The 22,682-nt window shown below is 37.9% G+C and overlaps 1 protein-coding gene across 2 annotated transcripts in view; it reads left to right on the plus strand.

Moving 5' to 3' along the window:
- Positions 1–22,682, plus strand: part of FAT1 (FAT atypical cadherin 1) — a 120,277-nt gene that overhangs the window by 20,864 nt on the left and 76,731 nt on the right. The gene's annotated exons all lie outside the window — the stretch shown is intronic.

Below are 22,682 nucleotides of genomic sequence, written 5' to 3' on the forward strand. Positions count from 1 at the left end.
TTTTTTTTTGAAATGGTAACAGTGCTTTGTTATAATAATATTTTACCTAGAAAAGTGTTCTATACCAATACCTCCAGGACATATAGTTTATGAGTGTGTACTGTTTTATGTTTTGGGAACACCTTATGCTCCTTACAGATACTGTAGTGAGATGTCAGTCTCCTTGATGGAGTGTGAGCCTTCAAGGGCAGGCTTTATTTAGCTCATGCGTTTTCTGTCTTTAGCACCCAGCAAAAAGTGCCTGGTATATAGAAGCTGTTTGACAAATGTTAAAAGATTAAGTTACTAAATTACTGAATATTTTGGCTTTGAATGTCCTGCCCTATGAAAATGATAGTGGAAAGAGAAAGAAACTGAGTGATCACGTCACTAATCAGTGATAGATGTGACTCTGTTTATTAATCTCATCAATGTTTACTTTCTAAATCTGACCATTTTAAAAGGGACCTTTTTTATTACACAGAAACTTTATAGAACCAAAACAACACCAACAATAAAATTTTTAGAGTCAACAGTCACTCCAGTGCCTAAGCCCACGTTTAGTAGGTGCATAACGTGAAAAACAACAACTATTGTCTTAGAAATAAGTTATTTTGGAGTAATATTTTTACCATGCCTTTCATCAATTTGAAGGGTTCTTTTTCTAATTGATTACATATCATTAGCATGTGTTAGGTACATTAAATCTACAGATTACATATCACTCATCTAAAATACCCGTAATTAAGTTCAAGAGAAAGTAGTATAATCAACAGCACTTGATAAATATTTACATAGAATAGAAAGTCTTTCTCATGGTATATATCTAAAATAACTTGGGGTGATAATTCTGCCAAAAATATGTCAACTGTCCAATAGAAATTAGAATTTTCAGGTACAGTGTCAACATAGAAAAATATGCAAAAGGTAGTAACTGAAGCCAAAACTGTGATGTGTTTTTGTAAAATTTTCTAACAACAATCATTCCTACTTTTTTTCTTTTCTAAAAGAGCTTTCAAAAGTCTGTAAAGAACTGTTACAAGTTAAAGTTGAGACAGAAAATAGAACCAAATTTTAATTTACATTCCTTTCATGACTTAAATTATATGAACACTGCCTTTGGGTTTTTTCCTTAAGTGAAGAGAATTTTTATTATGGCTTTTTAAAGAATCATTTAGAAACTAGTATTTTTTACCTGTAAATTTAAGGAATTGGGATATTTTTACTACCAACGGGAGAAAAAAGAAACCAACCAACCAAACAAGGCTGTGTCCTATGTCCTGAAATAGATCTATAGTAGTTTTTGAGCTAAAGGGCGGTGCCAGACTTTTCCAATGGTAACTTAGTTAGAGGGGGCGGGAAATGTTGAGATTATGGACAGTGGAGCTGGTAAAGTATGTAAGAAGCTTATGTATTGTGTAGGTACTATTTAAAGGTCAGAGAGAAGCTAGAGATTTCTAGGTCTTTTAATTCTGTGGTCCTTGCTTTACAGAGGAAAATAAAGTAGTATATAATAGATTTATGTTAATATGCTTTTTGAAATTGAATAAAAGTCTTCCAATAACATTTATACATTTGATCTGGTATGTATTGTAAGACATATCTTTGGCAGAATTATCAGACCAAATTATTTTAGAGAGTCCTGGCAGGACAGTGGTGTCATTAGTATAAAATTCCTTTAGGAAATACCAATGTATTTTATGTAATAGAAACACTAAAATTAGTATGCTAGTTATTAGATTGGAGTTTGTCTAACTAGTTTCTGGGTGTGGTGGAAGTGTGGCAAGAGGTCCATCAGATGAAGAAAAACCTGGCAGTTCAGGACACCAGGAGATGCATAGGAGATGGCCAGCACAACCCCATGGGAGCTACAGTGGGCCTGACTCAGGGCTGCCAGGCTGCCACTTTGGGGAACTTCACTCCCTGCTCACTGCCCACCTCCCCCAGGCCTTTACTTTGTTTAACAGCAATGCCTTCCGTGTAGGGCTATTCTGGCTCTGGGGTCCTAGAACAAAACATGTTTACTTAACTGTTGGTTTCTTGCCTTTGAACTTACCTTTAAACTGTTCTCATTGAATAATATAACCAAATTTTTGTGGTGTTTTATTAGACCTATTTCAACCTTGTCAAGTATGTGTATAATTTATATACTTTTCACAGAATAGGAACATACCCAGCGGTCTTGATTCAGTTCTGATTTTTTAAGATCCTTCCTTTTCTTGTCTTTAAATCTGCTTACATTTGAAACATCCTCTGAAAAGTAGTTTTCCATCACCAAATATATAGTCCTGTTAGCTGTTGTAAACTTTGTACATATTTTGCAGATGGTTCTGCAGCGAGAGTGTGTAATTGCAGTGTGGGGGTGGCAGTCATTGACTCATCTGTTAATTGCTTGTAGTATCATATGCTTTTCCTGGAGAAGCCACTGGGTATTAGTGAACTTTTCTGACAAATCCCTGCTCACATGATTGCTCCTCCGTTCCAGGTTTGCAAGGGTAGGGTGTTAGGTGAAAAATTATTTGGAAAGTCGGTCTTGTTAGAGAGCCGTTCAGTCTCCACAGCTCTAATTAAGATTCTGTCCCTTAAATTTCTCTCTTTAAAGTCGACACTAGTAATGATTACAAAGTAGATTTAACAAAAATGTTTAGTGGAGTAAATATCTTTGAAGCAAGTACAGTTTCACACGTAAGTTTTGATTTGCCTGACATACTTCTTAGCATTCACCCCGTTCTCTAGATGTGTTTTTGGTTGCGCTGTTGTAAATTTTGGTAAGTTATTAGGCAGAATAGAATCTTGAGAGTCTCTGTGTATTGGTGGAATAAACTCAGTTTAGTATTCTGATTGGTATTCATTAAGTTAATTATTACTTGAACACCAGTAAAATTTTACAGCTTTTGGCTAATTTTTAAAAGTAGAGTAATGTTTAGAAAAATGCTCAGCCAAAAGATTTTTTCGTTAATGGAAACTTGCATTGAGGCAGATTTTTGTGGGGTTGGTGCCCCTACGTGTGTTTCACCTTCACTCTGGAATAGTGTGGTTCTGGTTTTGGCTGTTAGTATATAATGCATCTAAGAGAGTTTCCCCTTCTTTTGGACTCTACTTTTCTGGGGAGACCCTGTTTTTCATTAAGGTAAGAACAAATGTCTAAACTTAGTGCTATGTTACTCTTAGAATCCCAGCGATGGTTTCAGGATTGAAATTTACATTTTAATGAAAAGACTGGGAATGAATTAATGTGGGAATACAGCGTTTACAACCGGGTAAGTCACCATTCATGAAATAAGGGAGGGAAAGTGAGGACTGAAGATGGCTCATTCTCCTTCTGGGAAGCATTGGTGCCCCATTCAGGTCTCACCCTCTCCAAGGTCAGCTCCTACTTTTCCTAGTTGGATGCAACTGTGTAGTGGAAACAGATATCCAGCCCAGGTTCACCTAGCTGTTGGCTTCAGTGAGAGAAAGAATGCTTTTGGAATTTTTATCTGGTTTGATGGAACTGGGTATTTTAATTAATTTAGTCATTATTCATTCAAGTTTAAAAAATATCTTCCTAACTTTAATTAAAATAGGATATTCTATTTTAGTTTGCTCTGTCACTACAGAAGTAGGATAGAGAAGATGATGAGGGCTGGGCAGCTGTTGGCAGTGGTGGCCTACCGTGTGGAGGTGACAATCACCTCTGCTGGAGCTGATCTGGAATTCCTGGCGGCAGGAACTTAAGTAGCTACCAGTGGGAGGCCCCTAAGGAATGAGAAATTTGCTGGTGAAGGGGCTTTTGTGTTGCTTGCTTCTCCCTCAAGTGGCAGCAGCTGCTGTCTTCTTTGCTCTTTTTGTTCTCCTGGAAAAGTTTAAAAGAAAAGAAACTTACTTCCTAGCCATGGTGAGGCTGAGTGTCAGGCTTTGGCAGAAATGATTTTAGGAGAGTGCCGTGTTTGGAAGTACAAATCTGCCCTTTTGTGTGTATGATTCTGAGTCAAGGCAGGGCATGGTCATAATTCCTACTAGGGAAAGGATCCCTTTTGGAAGCAGGAGGATTTTAAGGTGAAAATAGGATCTACTTAGAAATCTGAAGGAAACTCCCATTTTGTTTTAGAAAAAAAAAACAGAGTCACAGCCTTTCTTTAGTTGTTTGTATGGTTATTTAATCAGTTGATGCTTGAAGTACTGATTCAATAAATCTTGTTGGAAAGGCGTTGGGATATAAAACTATGAACTGTGTGATTCGAGGTCATGTTGTGTTGTGGAGCAAAACGTGACACTGTATGATGACCTTATATAATTCAATTTTTTTCCTTATATAATTCTAAATGATGCACAAGACCCAGGGTCTGGGGCAGAACAGCTTACCTAAAACTTTCTAACTTTGGCGCCATGATAATAATGGCAGTGAGCATTGGCATGATCAGCCACAAACACTCACTGAGTGTAACGGTTAAGGACTGTCCTAAGCATCCTGTATGTATTAGTTTATTTAATTCTCACAGCTACCAGGTAGATGCCATTATCCCTGTGTTACAGATGAGGAAACATTTGCAGAGAAGTTACGGGTAGTAAGTGGCAGAAACTACATTTTATTACCTTTCATTCTTTTAAGAATGACCTGGAGAGGGGGCTTCTGTAGCTCAGGTGGCTAAGGCTCCAGCCACATACACCGAGCTTGCCAAACAATGACAACTACAACCAAAAAATAGCCAGGCATTGTGGCAGGCGCCTATCGTCCCAGCTACTTGGGAGGCTGAGGCAAGAGAATCGCTTAAGCCCAGAGATGGAGGTTGCTGTGAGCTGTGACGCTATGGTACTCTACCCAGGGCCATAGCTAGCTTGAGGCTCTGTCTCAAAAAAAAAAAAAAAAAAAAAAATAGTGACCTGAGAGATGCCCTAAGGGAGCCTGCTTGAAAACTACTAGTTAAATGGTTTCCCAAACTGGGTTAGGCTGAATTAGAAACTTGAATCTTAGATTTGAGGCTTGCCTGGTCTTGAAGGAGTTTTGAATCTAAGAAGTTCCTTCCAACATTTTCCTCAGAACGACATATTGCTGTTTAGCACATGTAGGAGAGCGAGATTTTAATATTACATAGCAGTGGCATTAAATAATTTAAGAGTATTCCAACGAAGTGGTAGGTGGATGGAGATAAGTATAGACATTGAGCTTCACTGTCTAGTTGGACACTGAAGAGATTGACAAGTGTCTTATCTGTGTTTGCATTTGTGAAAACATGAGTTCGTCAATAAAAATGCTGCCTGTCTTAACTATACAGGGTATCAATTGCTTGAAGCCTTTTCTTGTGGAAACAAAACATTAGACTGTTGTTTGGTCCCAGCTAACCTTCCTAAGCAGTTTAACCCCAGGGTAGCTGGAGCTAACCTAACTTGTACTTCCCTTTTGAACCGAGTTACTTGGAACCATTGTTCTCTTGCTTTGTGCTGTGATGCCTTGACCTCTCTACAGCTGTCCTTACTGGCCATCTGGTACTTGGTGGGAAAGCCCAAGTGGACTTACTCTCCATCCCTTTTGGCAGGGAATCGTTTTTTATCTAAGGATGTTAAGGATTGAGTATTCACAGTTTGAATGGTGTGTGTGTATAGAGATTTAATATTCAAATAATTGTTTGGTCTGTTCTTTCCATAAACCTACCTTGTACAATTATAGAAATTGAATAGATTTTAAAACTTTAGTTATTTCTTCATGTTGGATTTTTTGACTATTTGGGTTCCTATTGTCTTGACCTTGTGGATTATTTTAGATCATAGGGCTGGATTTGTCAAGTTTTTACCTGTTAGTTTTTATTTTGTGTACTATATTAATTTTTAGTTACATTTATTTTTAAAGAAAACCAAACCATGTTAGTTGTAAATGGCACATGCTCATGTTATAAGACAATGCCATGACACGCAGTCTTTCATGTCTTTGGTACTACATAGGAATAAGTGGATATGGAAAGGTGACTGTTCAAGACCCATGCCTATTTGTTGAGCTGGCAGATCTCCAGTTTAACAGCAGTAATAGTGAGCCTAGGAAATTGTTCACCTACCCATATGTGTTTCAAGGGCCAGTCTTATCAGTTAACTTGCCTTGCCAGTTAAACTTTACCCTATCTACTTGGGATATCTGGTACTGTACTGAACCTATTTTATTGCTAGGTTTCCAAGTGGCTTGAGTAAGCTAACCTGTTGAATGGCATTCTTTAGTATTATCTTATTTCTTTTATGCTGGGTAGGGCCTGTGAATACAGGGTGTCCCAAAAGCCTCCATACATAGGGACAGTGGGAATGTAGCTAAATGTGCCTTTACTTACAAAATATTCATTACAAAATCTTCTCTGCATGTTGACCTACACACGCACTCACAGAGTCTTCTTTCCTGCTCATGGCGAACATGTCTAAACAGTAGGTACAGTAGAAAATACCTGTTGTTAGGTAATTACATTTCATGGGCCTTCCTTTAAATGATCCATGTTTCTGATCTTTTCCCTGTATACCATGGTTTTTAAGTGGCCCCACAAGTATATAAATATATATAGATACAAAAATTTTTTAAATGTTAAATGAGTTTGTTAATTTTCCTTTGTATGGAGACTTTTGAAACACTCTGTAGTCTTTTTACTTTTAGACCAATTTTTTTAAAAATGAAAGTTACCTAGTTATTTCAGTAGTTAAAACTTCTTGTGATAATTTAACCATATTCTTTTTTTTGAGACAGAGTCTCACTTTGTCACACTGGGCAGGGTGCCATCGTCTCATCACAGCTCACAGCAACCTTAAACTCTTGGGCTCAAGCTATCCTCTTGCCTCAGCCTCCCTAGTAGCTGGAACTACAGGTGTCTGCCACACCACCTGGCTGTTTTTTAGAGGTGGGGTCTCACTTTTGCTCAGGCTCGTCTTGAACACATGAGCTCAAGCAACCCATCCACCTTGGCATCCCAAGGATTATAGGTGTGAGCCACTACACCCAGCAGTTTAACCATATTCCTATCGCTAGCAAGCTTTTTCTTCTTAATCATCATCAGGATATAATTATAGTTAATATTTATTAAGCTGTGTATCATCCCTGTTTGAAACTCTTTACATAAACTATGTTATTAGATCTTTACAATAATTTATGAGTGAAATTAGATAGCATTTTACTCTGTTCATGTTGTTCATATCTATATTAATTATAAAAATGTGACAAGTAATGGGCTTATGATGCATGCAAACTTGCACCACTGATTATTGAAATGTTCTCTTGTCTTTTTTTTTAAAAATTAAGTAGTACAATGGAAATTGATGTGGTTTAAAGTGTGATGCATTTAAGGGTATTCTGTAAGTACAGAGATGACTTTTTCTTTTCTTTTTTTTTTTTTGAGACAGAGTCTCACTCTTTCTCCCTGGGTAGAATGCTGTAGCGTCATAGCTGCCAGCAACCTCAAACTCCTGGGTTCCAGTGATCCTCCTGCCTCAGCCTCCTGAGTAGCTGGGACTACAGACACCCACCACAAGGCCCGGGTAGTTTTCTATTTTTTTTTTTTAAATAGAGACGGGGTCTCACTCTTGCTCAGGCTGGTGTGGAACTCCAGAGCTCATGTGATCCACCTGCTTCGGCCTCCCCAAGTGTTAGGATTAAAGGTTCTTATCTGTCTTCCATATCTGTTCCATCTTTCATGGACTTCTGCTTAAAACCTTTCAGTGTTTGCCCATTTCATAGAGTTCAAGCTATGCAGTAAACCCTCGCTCAGTCTACTTTGTGTGTGCTCCCTCCCTCTGCCCCCATGCATTTTTGGAGCCCTGCACCCCTCAGTGCCTCATGTTTCCACTCTTCCTGCTTTGGGTATACCTGGATCTCAGGATCAGCTCTTATTGCCTCTGGTAACTCTATTTACCTGGCAAGCCGACTTCTTCACTTGGAGCTAGTCCTTTTATACATTTTCTAATAATTTTTGTTTGTTTGTTTTTGAGATAGTCTTACTTTGTCACCCTCAGTAGAGTGTCATGGTGTCATAGTTCACAGTAATCTCAAATTCTTGGGGTCAGGCAAGCCTTTTGCCTCAGCCTCCTGAGTAGCTAGGACTACATGCACCTGCCACAACACCTGGCTAGTTAAAAAAATTCTAGCATGTACTACTTTAGTGTAATTGTTAATTTACTTGTCTCAGGGGTCCTCAAACTATGGCCCGCGGGCCACATGCGGCAGTGTGATTGTATTTGTTCCTGTTTTTTTTTTTTTTTTTTTTGCTTCAAAATTAAGATATGTGCAGTGTGCACAGGAATTTGTTCATAGTTTTTTTTTTTAAACTACAGTCTGGCCCTCCAACTGTCTCAGGGACAGTGAACTGGCCCTCTGTTTAAAGTTTGAGGACCACTGCAGTTGTTAGCTCATTGTAGATGGATTCTACATCTTTTGCTTTCAGATTTATGTAACAGGCACTAGTTGGTTTTTCCTTGATGGTTTTTCCTAATAAGCCATTGTTGCCTCTCCTGAAAAACCTAACCATAGTGCCTGGTAATTAGCCTTTTTTTCCGCTTTGCTTCAGGAGCATTTTCTTTGTGTTCTTCTCTTACATGTGTGACTCAGTACTATTTATCTGTCTTCCATATCTGTCTCTCTGAACTCTCTAGCCTCCTGGAAGCACAGTGGCTACCATAGAAGTAGGTAGCACTTGCTCAATGAACAAAAGGATTGTAACATACAATAATTGTAGTTATGAAGGTTGAGCAAAGCTTCTCTTCTGCCACCGTGAATACCCATTCTTAGGCCTCAAAGACAGGTTCTTGATGTTCTTAGCATCAAAGAATCTTTTGAAGCTAGACATGTACATTGTCTTTTCAGAGATACAGTGAGTTGATACAATATCAAGGAATTTACATGCTGAACCTGCATTTGTAGACATCAGTGTCCTTTAATTCATGATTAAATCCCTCTGTTCCTAGAGGTTCTAGGGTTGACAGTCTTTACAAGTTCTCTTGAAGACCGGAGGATGAGGGTAATTGTGATGATGAGGATGATGATGACAATGATAATAACAAGCATTTTGTATACAGACAGTTCCTGAATAAAATAGATTCTGTAGGTTTGTTCTTAAGTTTAATTTGTATGTAAGTTGTAACAGGTACATTCACCTATTACTTGTCATAGCCTCGGTTCATTAGTGCTAGTTGTACATAAGTTGGAAGTTTGTAACTTGGGGACTGCCTGTTTTTCTACAAATATTGTATGGCACTTAGTAAGTTTTATATTTTATAAATGAGCTAGATAAACCTTTACAAAAGACAAATCACTTTTCTATCATTTATATATGTGCCTCAAATGATTCGAAAGAAACTGTTATTTAAGTCTGTTTCAGTGAAATAACAACCTGCAGTTTTTATGCACCTTCTTCATCAGTTGCTCTGTTTTCCCATTAGGGTATAGAAGACAGATAATTGTATTATAATAAAACAGATATAATCAACACTGTACAGCCATGTGCTGGGTTTGGTTATAGGACTGAGTATAACCAAATCCATGTGTATTCAAGTCGTGTAGCCAGCCCAGCCCTGCAGAACCCATGGAGATGTTGGCTCTCTGAGGGTTATGCATCCCTTGAATACTGTAAAGGATGATAAAAAAAAAAAAAGGATACATATTTTAAGAAAGGAAAACACTATATTAAAATTATAATATTCAAGTTATGTATCATGTTTGTAATTACAAGAAGTGCTCAATGTGACTTTTATTCATCTTTCATTATCGGTATGTATTGAGCATCCTTCTGGATTGAAAGTATCCTGTTGTAAGTATAAAAGATGAGTATCTATTTACATTTTACATTGTTCTTTAAAACCTTAACTCTTACAAGGCATTCAGATTAGTAGGATGTAGGGGTGGTACCTGTAGCTCAAGGAGTAGGGCTCCGGCCCCATATACCGGGGGTGGCCAAAACAACAACAACAAAAACAGATTAGTAGGATCTATTTTTATTTGCCAGTAACATTGATGAATTTATTAAAGCTTATTATCTAGAGATTCACAGACTTTTCAAAACTGTCACTTTTCTGGTTTAAATTGAGCACACATACATATATATCCTATTAAAAAGCCATATATTTTGTGTTGTAAGTCTCTTGGTTATTTCTGTTGATAGGTGCAATTTGTTTATAAACAAACCCCTTCATTTAAAGCCAGGTTGAATAATGGGGGAGATTTAGTAATCAGACTATTTTAAGGAAAATAATAGGTAGAAAAACTGAAAATATTTCCCTCATTTTAGTGACTGCTTCTAAATAAAAATTTTTAAAAAGCTCTGATTTACTCTTTGCCTACTTTTCTTGCTACTTACAGGCCAATTCTGATTCTAAACCTTTTCACCTATATAAATAATTAGCAGTAGCTAGTTCAGTTAGCTTCATTATTTTAGTTTCAAAGTAATTCCTTAGGATGATTAAAGGAGGGAAAGAAGACCTTAGTGGATTTGGGTAGAAATTGCAGGCAGATTGAGAGTTTGAGCACTTTGAGAGATGGGGCAAAATGGTTAGAGTAGATAGAGATGAGACACTCAAGTGGAATAAGAGTAGATCCAAGACTGAATTGCCACATTTTGTTATCTTTGGGCCGATATTAAGTATTGTGAAGGAAGTCACGGAGAACTGTATAATTTAGGCTTTTGTTAGGAAACAAACCATCCTAAACCTTGGTGGCTTGAAACAACCATCGTGTATATAGGTCACAATTCTGTGAGTGAGCAATTTTGGCTGGACTCAGCAGGGTCTTTCCTTGGCTAGTTCCAGCTGGACTGACTGATGTTCCTCAGTTACTCAGCCTTGTATCTGTCCTGGTCTAGCCTCCTGTTCTGGACTTGTTCACATGGTGGTCTCAGGGTTCCTAGAGCATGAGGTAAGCAGCCACTGCTCCTGTGGCCAAGGCTCAGAAGTCACAGACTGTCACTTCTCCCACTTTCTGTTGGCCAGTAAGTTGATTGAACACCGGGTGGAAAAACAAGACTTCTCCCTTTTGCTGAGAAGAGTTGCAAAGTATTTGTTCAATGTTGAGTCTATCAGATGGCCACAGTAAAGCATTGATGTTTATTGTTTATTGCTTAAAGAAAAGTTCAGCAGTCATTAAATATCAAAATGAATGGTCTCGTTTATAAAGGAAATTTAACTTCTATAACAAGCTTAGTTGGCAAATTTCATTAGAAACCTAGAGATTTCTAAATTTGACATTTTCAAGAAGAGTGAATCTTGAATATAGTTTATGGAAGATGATTTTGTCTAAGAGAATAATAACCTTAAATTTAGTCAGTACAATCCATGTAAACTAAAACACAACGAAATAATTCATGACCCAGAGTAGGCCATGCGTCTGTGTATTAAAAATACTCCTTGTTGAGCATTTCATTTAGATACAAGGTTGAACTGATTTTTATAACGTACATTAACACAATTTTTTTAAATTCTGCCAGTGTTTACAGTATTTACTTGTGATTATTCAAATCAAAGGAATTATTTTAACAGCTTAAGTCAATACTGCTTAATAATACTGTCTATATACGTAATTCTATATATTCTAGTAGTCACAATAAAAAATTGAATAGATGAAATTAATTTTAATAACATAATTTAATGCAACGTGTCAAAAAGTATATTTCAGTATGTGTGATTAGCATGAAAAAATACTAGACCTTTAACATTCTTTTTTCTCACAGAAGTCTTTTGATCAATATGTACTCATACAACACATTTTAATTAGGACTAACCCCATTTCAAATGCCTCTTCGCAGGATTAAAGATTTGTGTAGGGTCCAGCCATCTTAAAGATTATTTTGTCAATTTAAATCTGGACAGTGAGGTTTTTGGGCTTTCTCGTGTGAATGGTGTACACAAAATATTTGATGTATAGCTCCTTTTCTGACCAAGACATTCACTTAGGTTAGTAGTTATAATCTTCTGTAAAGAACCTATGCTGGATTCTTTTGAAGTGGATAGGATGGATGAGAGGATTTGATTTCTGGTTTTTACTTTCTCAACTGTTGTAAAATTACTGGCAGTTAAAGAACAGTAAAATTGAGATAACTGCTTCATGAAGAATGAATATAATTTATTAATATCTCCATAGTTTCAAGTATTTGTGTTTTTCTTTAAGTTTTTTTTTTTTTTAAGAGAAATACAGCTTTGGATTCAACCATACTCTGATGATGCTTTGCACTAACTAATGGGTTTTTGGAGTGGGTATTAACAGCTATAAGGGAAAATAAAGTGGAAGTGGTCACTGAAACCCTAAAAAATACAATGATGAGGAAACTGCTCTTTCCTTTCATTTGTTCATTTAGATGACGGGAAAAGAAGCCACGTACAAGTAATAGGGTGGTGACTGTAGTACTCATAGCAAAGAAAGTCACACTGTGCCTTAGTTTTTCTGTACTTTCCGATGGATGTTCAGAGATAATCACCAGCAAAGGAAGGTCCAGCTCCCCAGGCTAGGTGAGGGCCTAGCATGATTCTCTGACTGACTGGTGGCTCACTCTTGTGGGAAGGGGAGGTGGAAAAAGTGAGTTCCTCAGGTTGAATGTAAGAGCATTGTGGGTGCTCAGTTCTGACGGCATTCAGTGAGGACATTAAGAGCCCATTATGCTGATGTTGCTGAAAACTTATTTGTCAGCGAGGCTGGTGGCCTAGATCCTGGCATGGCTTTCAAAATACTACAGTGAAGCAATTCTTCTGATGTTAAACTAGCGTCAAAGCAGTGGAAACTCATTTTGCCATCGTGTCTTAGGCTGTCTTGCTTCGTGTTAGTGAGTGTAGAAACGTGCCCCAACAGTTTATTGCAAAATAGAATTTTGTTTTCAATTAAAAATTGTCCAGTGATAGGGTGGCGCCTGTGGCTCAGTGAGTAGGACACCGACCCCATATACCGAGGGTGGCGGGTTCAAACCCAGCCCCGGCTGAACTGCAACCAAAAAATAGCCGGGTATTGTGGCGGGCACCTGTAGTCCCAGCTGCTCGGGAGGCTGAGGCAGGAGAATCGCTGAAGCCTAAGAGCTAGAGGTTGCTGTGAGTCCTGTGACATCATGGCACTCTACTGAAGGCGGTAAAGTGAGACTCTGTCTCTACAAAAAAAAAAAATTGTCCAGTGATGATTTCGTAAAATTCTGAGTAAATCAGATGTCTTTTTCAGCGTAAGTATCTATTATTGCAGTTGGCCCATTTAAATTGCTTTTGGGGCATATTTTAGATTGGTGGCATAATTCAGATTTGGTTTGATCTACAACATACTTTATGGGAAAGTGCATGACATCTTAAGGTAATAGTTCACAGAGTAATTTTCTTTCCTTTTTTTTTTTTTTTGTAGAGACAGAGTCTCACTTTACTGCCCTTGGTAGAGTGCTGTGGCGTCACACGGCTCACAGCAACCTCCAGCTCTTGGGCTTACATGATTCTCTTGCCTCAGCCTCCTGAGCAGCTGGGACTACAGGTGCCCGCCACAAGGCCCGGCTATTTTTTGGTTGCAGTTTGGCCGGGGCTGGGTTTGAACCCGCCACCCTCCGTACATGGGGCTGGCGCCCTACTCACTGAGCCACAGGAGCCGCCCACAGAGTAATTTTCTAAAACATTTGTTTAGATCTACCATTTTCAAGTGAAGCAAAAGCCTTTCAATGAGCTTACAAGTACCTGTGGGTTTCCGAAATTAACAGATATAATTAATTCAAAATCCCATCTTTTTTATACTTCTCTTTGGAATTAAGGGGCATTAATGAAAAATAGTTGTTACTCTGTAAATTTGATCTTTGTGTTGTAATCTATTTTCAGAGTTAAAAAGATTACATTTTCAAGTTTTTACAATTTTAATTTCAGATGTATTTACTTATGTCATGATACTTTTTATGTCTTGAGTTTTAAATGAGCACAGGCTATTAAAACCTACTGTGCCCCATTGTCACTGCTACCTTTACATGTTTCCAGACCTACCTGTTTCCATTTGTGCTTCTACTGTTTCACATCAAAAGTTGTGAATGGAAGCTTAAGTAAATATGTTTATTTTGTGCTGGCCCTTGGCTGGGAAACCTGCTTGTAGCAGCGGAAGGGTTTTTTTCTTTTTAAACACTCCTGCTGGGTGAATCTTCACTGTGACAGGTAAATAGAATTCCTCAATAAAGCTTGAACTCCCTCCCCCTTCATTTTTTCAGAACTGTTGAATGTAGGGATTGTCTTGCTTGGAACCCTGTAGATTAGGTCACAGCCAGGTCCCCTGAGAACTGAGCTGCCCCAGGGCCATCTCACTGCAGGGGATTTACTAAAGCCCCAATGAAAATTACCTTATGAACAGGAATCAGTTCAGGCAGCAGATCCATGTTAAGGACCTATTAACTTGTACTGGCTTCTCTTTGAGTTGAAAAGCCCTTGGGAGCAAAGGAATAATAAAAGGAAATTATTGCCACAGCCACCGAAGGGCATCTTACCTTATCTCTGTGGGTGCATCTGTTGAGTTGCAAATTTATTACCTGCTGAGGCATCTGCTTAGCTTTAGAAGTCTCCTTTTAGTTCGTGAAAAGGGAGTTTGAAGACAGTGATGAGATGTTCTTTCTTTCCTTGAAGCATTGACTCTCCCTAGCATTTGGGCAAAATTAGCAGAGAACTCCCCTCATTTTAAAAATTATCATTTTTCAATAAAAACAATATATGGTTCTTGCAGAAGTCAAGGAAAATGTAGACTATTATAAAGAAGAAAGAAAAAAACTTAAAAACTCCACCGCCTAGAGCACTGTTGAAGTCTTTTCCTCCTTTGTGTGTACATGGACAAACACACCTCTCCAGTGCTGGGTACTGGATTTGTAAGAAGGCGAATGTATCCTGTGCGTGTCGTTTTACTGACTGCTGTTAATATGTCCAGAGCTTTTTCTGATTCGTAAGAAAAGTGTGTGATGTGGGGTTATGTGGTATACCACCACAGAGGTAAACTATAATACATATCTGAAATGCTTGGGAGGAGAAGGATTTTGGGTTTCTTTGGATTTTGGAGTATTTGCATTATGTTTGAGCATCCCAAATCCAGAAAGCTAGAATCCAAAATGCTCTAGTGAACATTTTCTTTGAGTGTGTTATCAGTGCTCAAAAAGTCACAGGTTTTGGAACATTTCAGTTTCTGGGTTGGTAATGACCTTCATATATACACATGTATGTATATATATATACACACACACACACATACATGGTAATACCCAATTTTTGAGTAGTTTTTTAGTTCCTTGTTTGTATCTCTGTTGCCCTAGTATGAATTCCAGGGAAGTGAAAACTGGTGGTTCACAGGGAATAAACATTTGAAAAGCTTCATATTTTTAACCAAAAATAAAATCCCATCAGCAGTTTTGGAGTGCTCATTTCTCTGCATTCTTGCTACCACTGAGTATTTAGATTTAAAAAGAAAAACCAAAATGGTGCCAGTTTTGTCAGTAAAAAAAATTTTCATCAGGGAACTATCATAATTAACAGTGGTTGTTAGTTTTGTGACTGTATGTTTGAAAATTTTAATTTTTAAAAAAATATTTTTTATTAAATCATAGCTGTGTACATTAATGCAATTATGGGGTACAGTGTGCTGGTTTATATACAATTTGAAATGCTCATGAAACTGGATAACATAGAACTTTTTGGGATAGTATTCTCTGATTTAAGTTACTTTTTTTTGTTCTCAATGTCATTTTTTTTTTTCTTAAGTGTCTTCCATGTGCTAGTAAAGGTTCTTTGGTGAGAAGGCTATAAAAGGGGAGTTTTACCTTTCTTTTCACTTTATTTAGATACTGTTTATAAAATCATAGATTTAGCACAAATTTTTAGTTTTTAGCTTGTGTGAGGCTTTTCAAATAAAAAATGTAATTTTAATACCAAGAATGTAAGTTCTGTCTTACTTCCCTGTAAATGGTCCTTGTAAATTAATTCACTGTCCTGTGTCCACAGTTAATATATACTAAGCAGTATAATGTTTGAATCAAAACAACATATCTTCTCCATGGAATGATTTGAGAACATATAAACAAGGATCTTATATAGCAGTTCCTTGAGCTATTAACTCATTAGGAACTTGGGAAAGATGAGTAAGCAGATAAAAGACATTGGCTTTGTTCACAATACAGTTGAGTAAGGAATAGTTAAAAGAAAACCCCAAAGAAGAAAGTGACCAAATAGTATTAAGGTGGTTACTTAGACATTAGATTCAAGAATTAAATATTAAAATGAGGTATGTAATTGAGGCAGTGAGCTACATGTCAGCAAATGGGGCCCAGATGTTGTGAGGTTACTATATTGCTTTAAATATGCTGACGTGATTTCATTGAGCCCCTCATTTAGAGGTAAACAAATATTTTATTCTTTTTAAGCTTCATATTGCATACTTAAATAATTCTGGGAACTCATAAAAACTGCATTTTAGAGTCTTATTTACCAATTTCATGATAGAGGTAAAGTAAGTATGCAGAAAACAAAAACCCTTAACATGTTTTCTCCAGAATTTGGATAGAGAGGAAAATTCACAAGTAATTCCAGTGTGCAGAACTTTCCTTCCTGCACCATGGGGAACTCCTTCTAAAGGTAGCAGCATTGAATGGGTGCATCTTTAATCATCTGGAAGTAAGAAATCCATTATTTTTCTAAACCAGACAGTAGTTGTCTGTTTTAGTAGAACAGTTGGTTGGTTACAGCTAGCTTTTCGGGGCTCTATTTCCCAGTACTCATTTCCCATAGATGCTTGAATTCCAATGTTAGGGATTGTCATAAGTGAGTCTCAGTCAAAGAATTTTGAGTAGGAATTTGAGGCTGATTTATTTTGGTAGAGTGTTTAAATAAGGGAAGTAGATGACCTTATGGCAGGTTCCTACAACTTGGGTACCTGGGGTTTGTTAGATGCTTAGAAATTGTTACCTATAAAACTAACATTTATTCTGGCGCAACCTATCAAATAGAGTTCAGGATCTGTCAAAGTTCTCTTTTTTGGTAGAGAAAACAAGCCTTCTTCCTTAGTGGAAGGGAGTAAAATGGTCTCTTGCAGAAGTTAACAAGACATGTTGGCATTACAGAAATCAGCATTATGTTTTAGTTGTAGAATACCATATAGAGAAAGCATTATGCAGGTTGAAAATAATTGCTGGTAAAATGCTTGGAAAAGTCAAAGGAATCTCTGAAATGCCCAGTGGAAAAGTTAACTGGAGTAAAAAAATATTGACTGCATAATTTTAACCCAAAGAATCATCAGAAACACTAAAGCAATCCAGACCGTATATACTGGTATAAAATCTGTGAATTTAAGAAAGTCTTAATGAAAATGTTTTATTTGAAGTGAGAATTTTTAGGCCTTCATATATTTTATGTTCTTACTAAAAAATGGGATTTTGGCTTACGTTGCTCATACTATAGTAGTAGTTTAATGTTTTGTGATTGCAGTTCCATATACCGTCAACTATTTGAAACTTTATTTAAGGACACAGAAACGCTTCATTACAGCTTATTTGTTCATGAAATTTAGGGCTTGTACTTTCCCTGAGAAGAGCTTGTGAATGCCTTTGCCTTTCTGGAATGCTTTGTTTAATCTAAGTGCAATGCCCTGAGATTGCCCTTGCTGTCAAGAAAGAAAGGAGAGGTAAATCACAGTGATGCCAGATAATAATACTTTACCTTTCCTGCCTTTTCCCTTGTAGACCAAGTGAAATTGAGACTTGCCTACTGAATTCTGAAATTCATAACTTGATTTTGGCTATAAAAGGAGTTGCCAAAATAATAGGAGACTGACATTTCCAGTTAATTAAAATGGAACAGAGAGTAGTAAATGAAAACACCTCCTTTGTTTCATATGTTATCCTATCCAGAGGTTACCCATTTTGTTTGCATTTGTTAAATTTTTATTTAATTTTGTCATCCTATCACAATTATTTGTCTGAAAGTATTCCACTGTGCAGCTTTTAATACCGAGGGGGTAAAGAGATGTGTGGTTTTTCCCCCCATTATTCCTCCCCCCAAATTAATGATTATTAACATACTTCTGTGGGAATGACTTCTCACGGGTCATTCCCCTATGAGAAGAATGTTGATCCCTTTGGAAACTGCATGGTTGTTATTTAAAGTTTTATTAAGAAGTTTGGTAGCTATTTCATTCTGTTAAAAATGAGCCAAATGTCAGTTCCACTTTCTGTGCATGGGGATGTTGAGGTGTGGAAGGAGGCTGGTAGTCTTCTGGGGAGGAGTGTGGTTCACAGTAGCTAGTGAGTTTTCTGTGAGCACCAGCAGGAAATCCACAGAAGCACTGCTGGGTACTGTGCAATGGGGCCTCAGCCTGAGATTGAAAATCATTGTGATTGGAGGGAACGGTCAGTCTAGGTTACACAGCTTTTTTTAATAAAGGAGATGATGTAGTATATTATCAAATACACATAGTTCATAATGACCTACTTAAGTGAGTAGGTAAGGCTTCCATGTAATGAAGAATTTCTTACAGATTACATAGTTCTAGCTCATTTTCTTAAGCATATGTTTATAGTTCTATTGAGTTAATTTGCTTATTCTGTTATTTGCGTAACTGAACTATGTAATGCCTGTGTATTGGTCAGGGAATTAATGAAGTAGCAATGTCACTGCAGTAACTATTGGTTTCTTTTTTTTTTTTTTTTTTTGTGGTTTTTGGCCGGGGCTGGATTTGAACCAGCCACTTCCGGCATATGGGACGGGCGCCCTACTCCTTGAGCCACAGGCGCCACCCCACTGCGGTAACTATTGAAAACTCACTTTTATTAAATATTATATACAATATATTATGATTTAAAAAATTTCTCTGAAGATTTTGGGGCATTGCTGATGGAATTTAACCATTTCTAGATTTCTCATAAGGATTACTGATTGCCAAATTAGTGAATAACATAGATTAATAACTCCAGAGAGAGTAAAAAGAATGAACAAAACTATAAATTCTGATGATCCTTGTTGGATCCATGACCTATGGAGAAGAAATCATTTTATTGGACTAGCCTATAACTCCCAGAGAACTGTGTGGGGAGAGAGGTGGTACATGCACCTGCTCAGAGGGGCTGCATGGCAGCAGTTTCAAATCCTGCTACAAGTCCCCAAAGGAGAAGCCTTGGGAAGCCTTGGGAGAATTTCACAGAGGCTGAAAGAAGGCGAGGGGGAGAGCTGGTTTGCACATGCTACATGCAGTCTTTGTGTGTCCCTTTGGTAATTTGATGTTCGTAGACCACCTCCTGCATGACAGAACCTACTCACACTAGGAATTCCATGGTGTGCAAGGTAGCCAATACTGTTGTCTTCAGAGAGTCCTCCACTTCCCCAGCTAATAAACAAGCAGATGTGTTGGGGGGCTTTTTGACAGCAGGTGCATGGCCTTCTTTAGATTGAGTGGCCAGGAAGGATTTCTAAGGAGGAAATACAAGCTGGCACTTGAATGACAAGAATGAAAGCCAGTCATTAGAAGACAAGTTTTGATCAGAGGGACTAGCAGGCCCAAAATACAAACAAGCTTGTATGGCTGAAAGTCTAAGATGAGGTTAGATGAGGTAGGCATGGAGCCTAGGTTGTGTGGCTTGTGGTCTGCACACCTGGGCGGGTAATGCTCAGCTGTCCCAGGGCCCTTAACATAGACATGAATGTGCCTCACTAGCATCTTGCCTGCCCTCCCTGTCTGGTGACAGATGCTCCTTCCTTTTTCCTATTGATGACTGGTCCTGCTGTCTTGGAAATTTCATTACTAATTTTTAGCCCAGTCTAAGGTCTATGCCTGGCTCCTTGGGGCCTCTGTGATATCTGAAAATGCCTGATGAAAAGTAGAAAAGAAGGAAAACTCTCCTTCAATCTATTTTACCACTTCTTTCAATTTTGCTGGAAGTTTTCTTCTTTGGTAACAAATAGACTTTCTTTCTTTTATTTATTTATTTATTTATTTACTTACTTATTTTTTGCAGTTTTTGGCCGGGGCCGAGTTCAAACCTGCCACCTCCGTTATATGGGTCCGGCGCCCTACACGTTGAGCCACAGGCACTGCCTTTTTTTTTTTTTTTTTTCTATACAGAGTCTCAGTATGTCGCCCTCAGTAGAGTGCAGTGGCATCACAGCTCACAGCAACCTCCAGCTCTTTGGCTTTAGCGATTCTCTTGCCTCAGCCTCCCAAGAAGCTGGGACTACAGGTGCCCACCACAACACTGGCTTTTTTTTTTTGTTTTACTTGTCATTGCTGTTTAGCTGGCCTGGGCCGGGTTCGAACCCGCCACACTCCGTGCATGTGGCCGGCACCATAAGCACTGTGCTACAGGCACCACCACAAACAGACTTTCTTTCAGATATAAACCCTTGAAATAAGATTGCTATTTTAACTACTTCTAGAAAGTCATTAAAAGTCATCCTTCATGCACATACTACTACATAAAAAGTCATGTTAGGAACTTTTACACTTTGTAGCAATTCAGAAGGCAAGTTCATAATAATGAATAAGAAATTTTAGGAGTTGTCTGATTCATATTCCTGCCTCTGAATAAGGAGAAACTAGCTGTTCTTCCCAGCTCTCGTAAGGTCCCTTACCTTTTCCATCTGACACTAAATGTTTTGTACATTTGGTGACTAAGGATTTATACTACTATATAGGTACAAAATTTATGCTTTAGTTTTGTTTAGTAATCGTGGTGTATTCTAAGGAGTGACTTCTTGAACTTGGTTAGTTTTAACCTGTAAATCTGTAACAACTTCTGAAAATAACTGTTTAAAAATGTAGTTTTGTGTCGCCCCATGATTGCATTAATGTACACAGCTATGATTTAATAAAAAAAAATATTGCAAACACGAAAAAAAATGTAGTTTGACTAAATTTGATGAAAATAAGCAGGGAATGGGGGTGGAGTTGAACTAAGGTTCTTTTCTTTGCCCCAGGATTTTCTAATTTGATTTTTCCTAGTTTTTATACCAAAGTTGAAAGGAAACTTCATAGTATCTTACAAAATAGCTCTTCATTTGGGGTTGCAGGGAGAGTTTATAAAAGCCCTCAACTGCCATTTATCAATATTGATGCATACTGTGCACATTTAACATTTTTTATACTGTCAATTGAAATACCTTGTTTATTGACATGTGCATTAAAAGTGTTGCTGTAGTGTTCTAAGTGTCTTTTGCTCTGCATGTATTTGTACATCTCATCTCAGTGCTACAGAGTGTTGGTCACTTGTCTTTATAAGGGAGAGCCACCTGGCATTTACTGTTAAGTCATCTTAAGTTCTGTTTTAAACACAGTTTTCCTAGCTCAGCGGCTAGATTGCCAGCCACATAACACCCTGCCAAAAAACAATGACAACAACAACAACCACAACAACAACAAATAGCCAGGCGTTGTGGTGTGCACCTATAGTCGTAGCTACTTGGGAGGCTGAGGCAAGAGAATTGCTTAAGCCCAAGGGTTTGAGGTTGCTGTGAGCTACAACACCATGGCACTCTACCCAGGGTAACAACTTGAGAGACTCTTGTCTCAAAAAAAAAAAAAAAAACATTAAAAAAATAGGGCGGCGCCTGGGGCTCAATGGAGTAGGGTGCCGGCCCCATATACCGGAGGTGGTGGGTTCAAAGCCAGCCCCAGCCAAAAACTGCAAAAAAAAAAAAAGAGAGAGAGGAAAAAAAAATAATAAACACAGCTTTCCTAATAATGTGATTTCTATTAGCATCCTTGTAAGTGTAGAAGTTAAGGATTAAGGTGTCAGCACCTCCCTAAGAATCTTTGTAAATCTCGATTTTTGCTTGGTTTCTCAAGCATCAAAATGAACTTAGTAGTGGTAATTACCTTTATTTTTATACCAGTTACTTAATTCTTATATTACATATATTTCCTCCTTTTGTTTACGAGGAAACTGATGCATAGAGTAATAAATTGCTAAAATCACACATGTCATTAAAATGCAGAGTTGGAACATGACAGGCATGCTGTAAGAATGACTGATTATATAGCATAAAGACGAGTACTTTGAACTAACAAAGTTGGAGAACAAAACCTACGATGTCTTGTTTCCTTGTCCAGTTCTGAAAAAATTAAATGATACTCTTGAGTAGCAATTGGGTTGTGATTAAGTCAGAGTCATTGATATAGTAAGGTAGCGTAAGGAGGGCTTTTTAAGCTTTCTCAGAATTTTGTTGGCAAATCATTAACTCTGAGATTGCAACACTGACCCCTTGCTTTTTCTGCTATTAGTCATTTCCCTCACAAATTGGAAACACCCTATCAATGTCCTCCTGGAATGTGGGTTAATGCAGCATATACTTCTCTACTTGGTGCCACTCTTGAGTGGAAGTTGGCTTTCAAGAGCCTGGAGTTCCAATTGTAGCTTTGAGTCAGCCTAATAACCCAATAACAAGTCATTTATTTATCTTCTGGACCCTGGCTTCCTCATCTGCAAAATGAGAGGGTTACACTAGATAGATCAGCAGTTCTCAACCTGTGAATGGCAACCTACAGAACTGTATTAAAGGGTCACAGCATTAAAAAGGTTGAGAACCATTGCACTAGATGATTTTTATTCTGTTTTACCGTAGTTTTCTTCTCTTTGGTTTGATCACTAAAGCCACGTTGTGTCAGGGCCCTGGATTGGCCAGGTCTCGGCCCCGCTTAACTAGGTTTGGGACGCGGACTGCTAACTTTGGGGCAGATTAGGTTAGTCTGTTGGGTGGTATTTCTTGCTTAAAGTCACAGATATGTCAGCCTTATTTCAAAATAGGCTTGTAAAGTGAAC

This window comes from Nycticebus coucang, chromosome 1 (assembly GCF_027406575.1).
Source record: "Nycticebus coucang isolate mNycCou1 chromosome 1, mNycCou1.pri, whole genome shotgun sequence".
In the NCBI taxonomy this organism is placed as follows: Eukaryota; Metazoa; Chordata; class Mammalia; order Primates; family Lorisidae; genus Nycticebus; species Nycticebus coucang.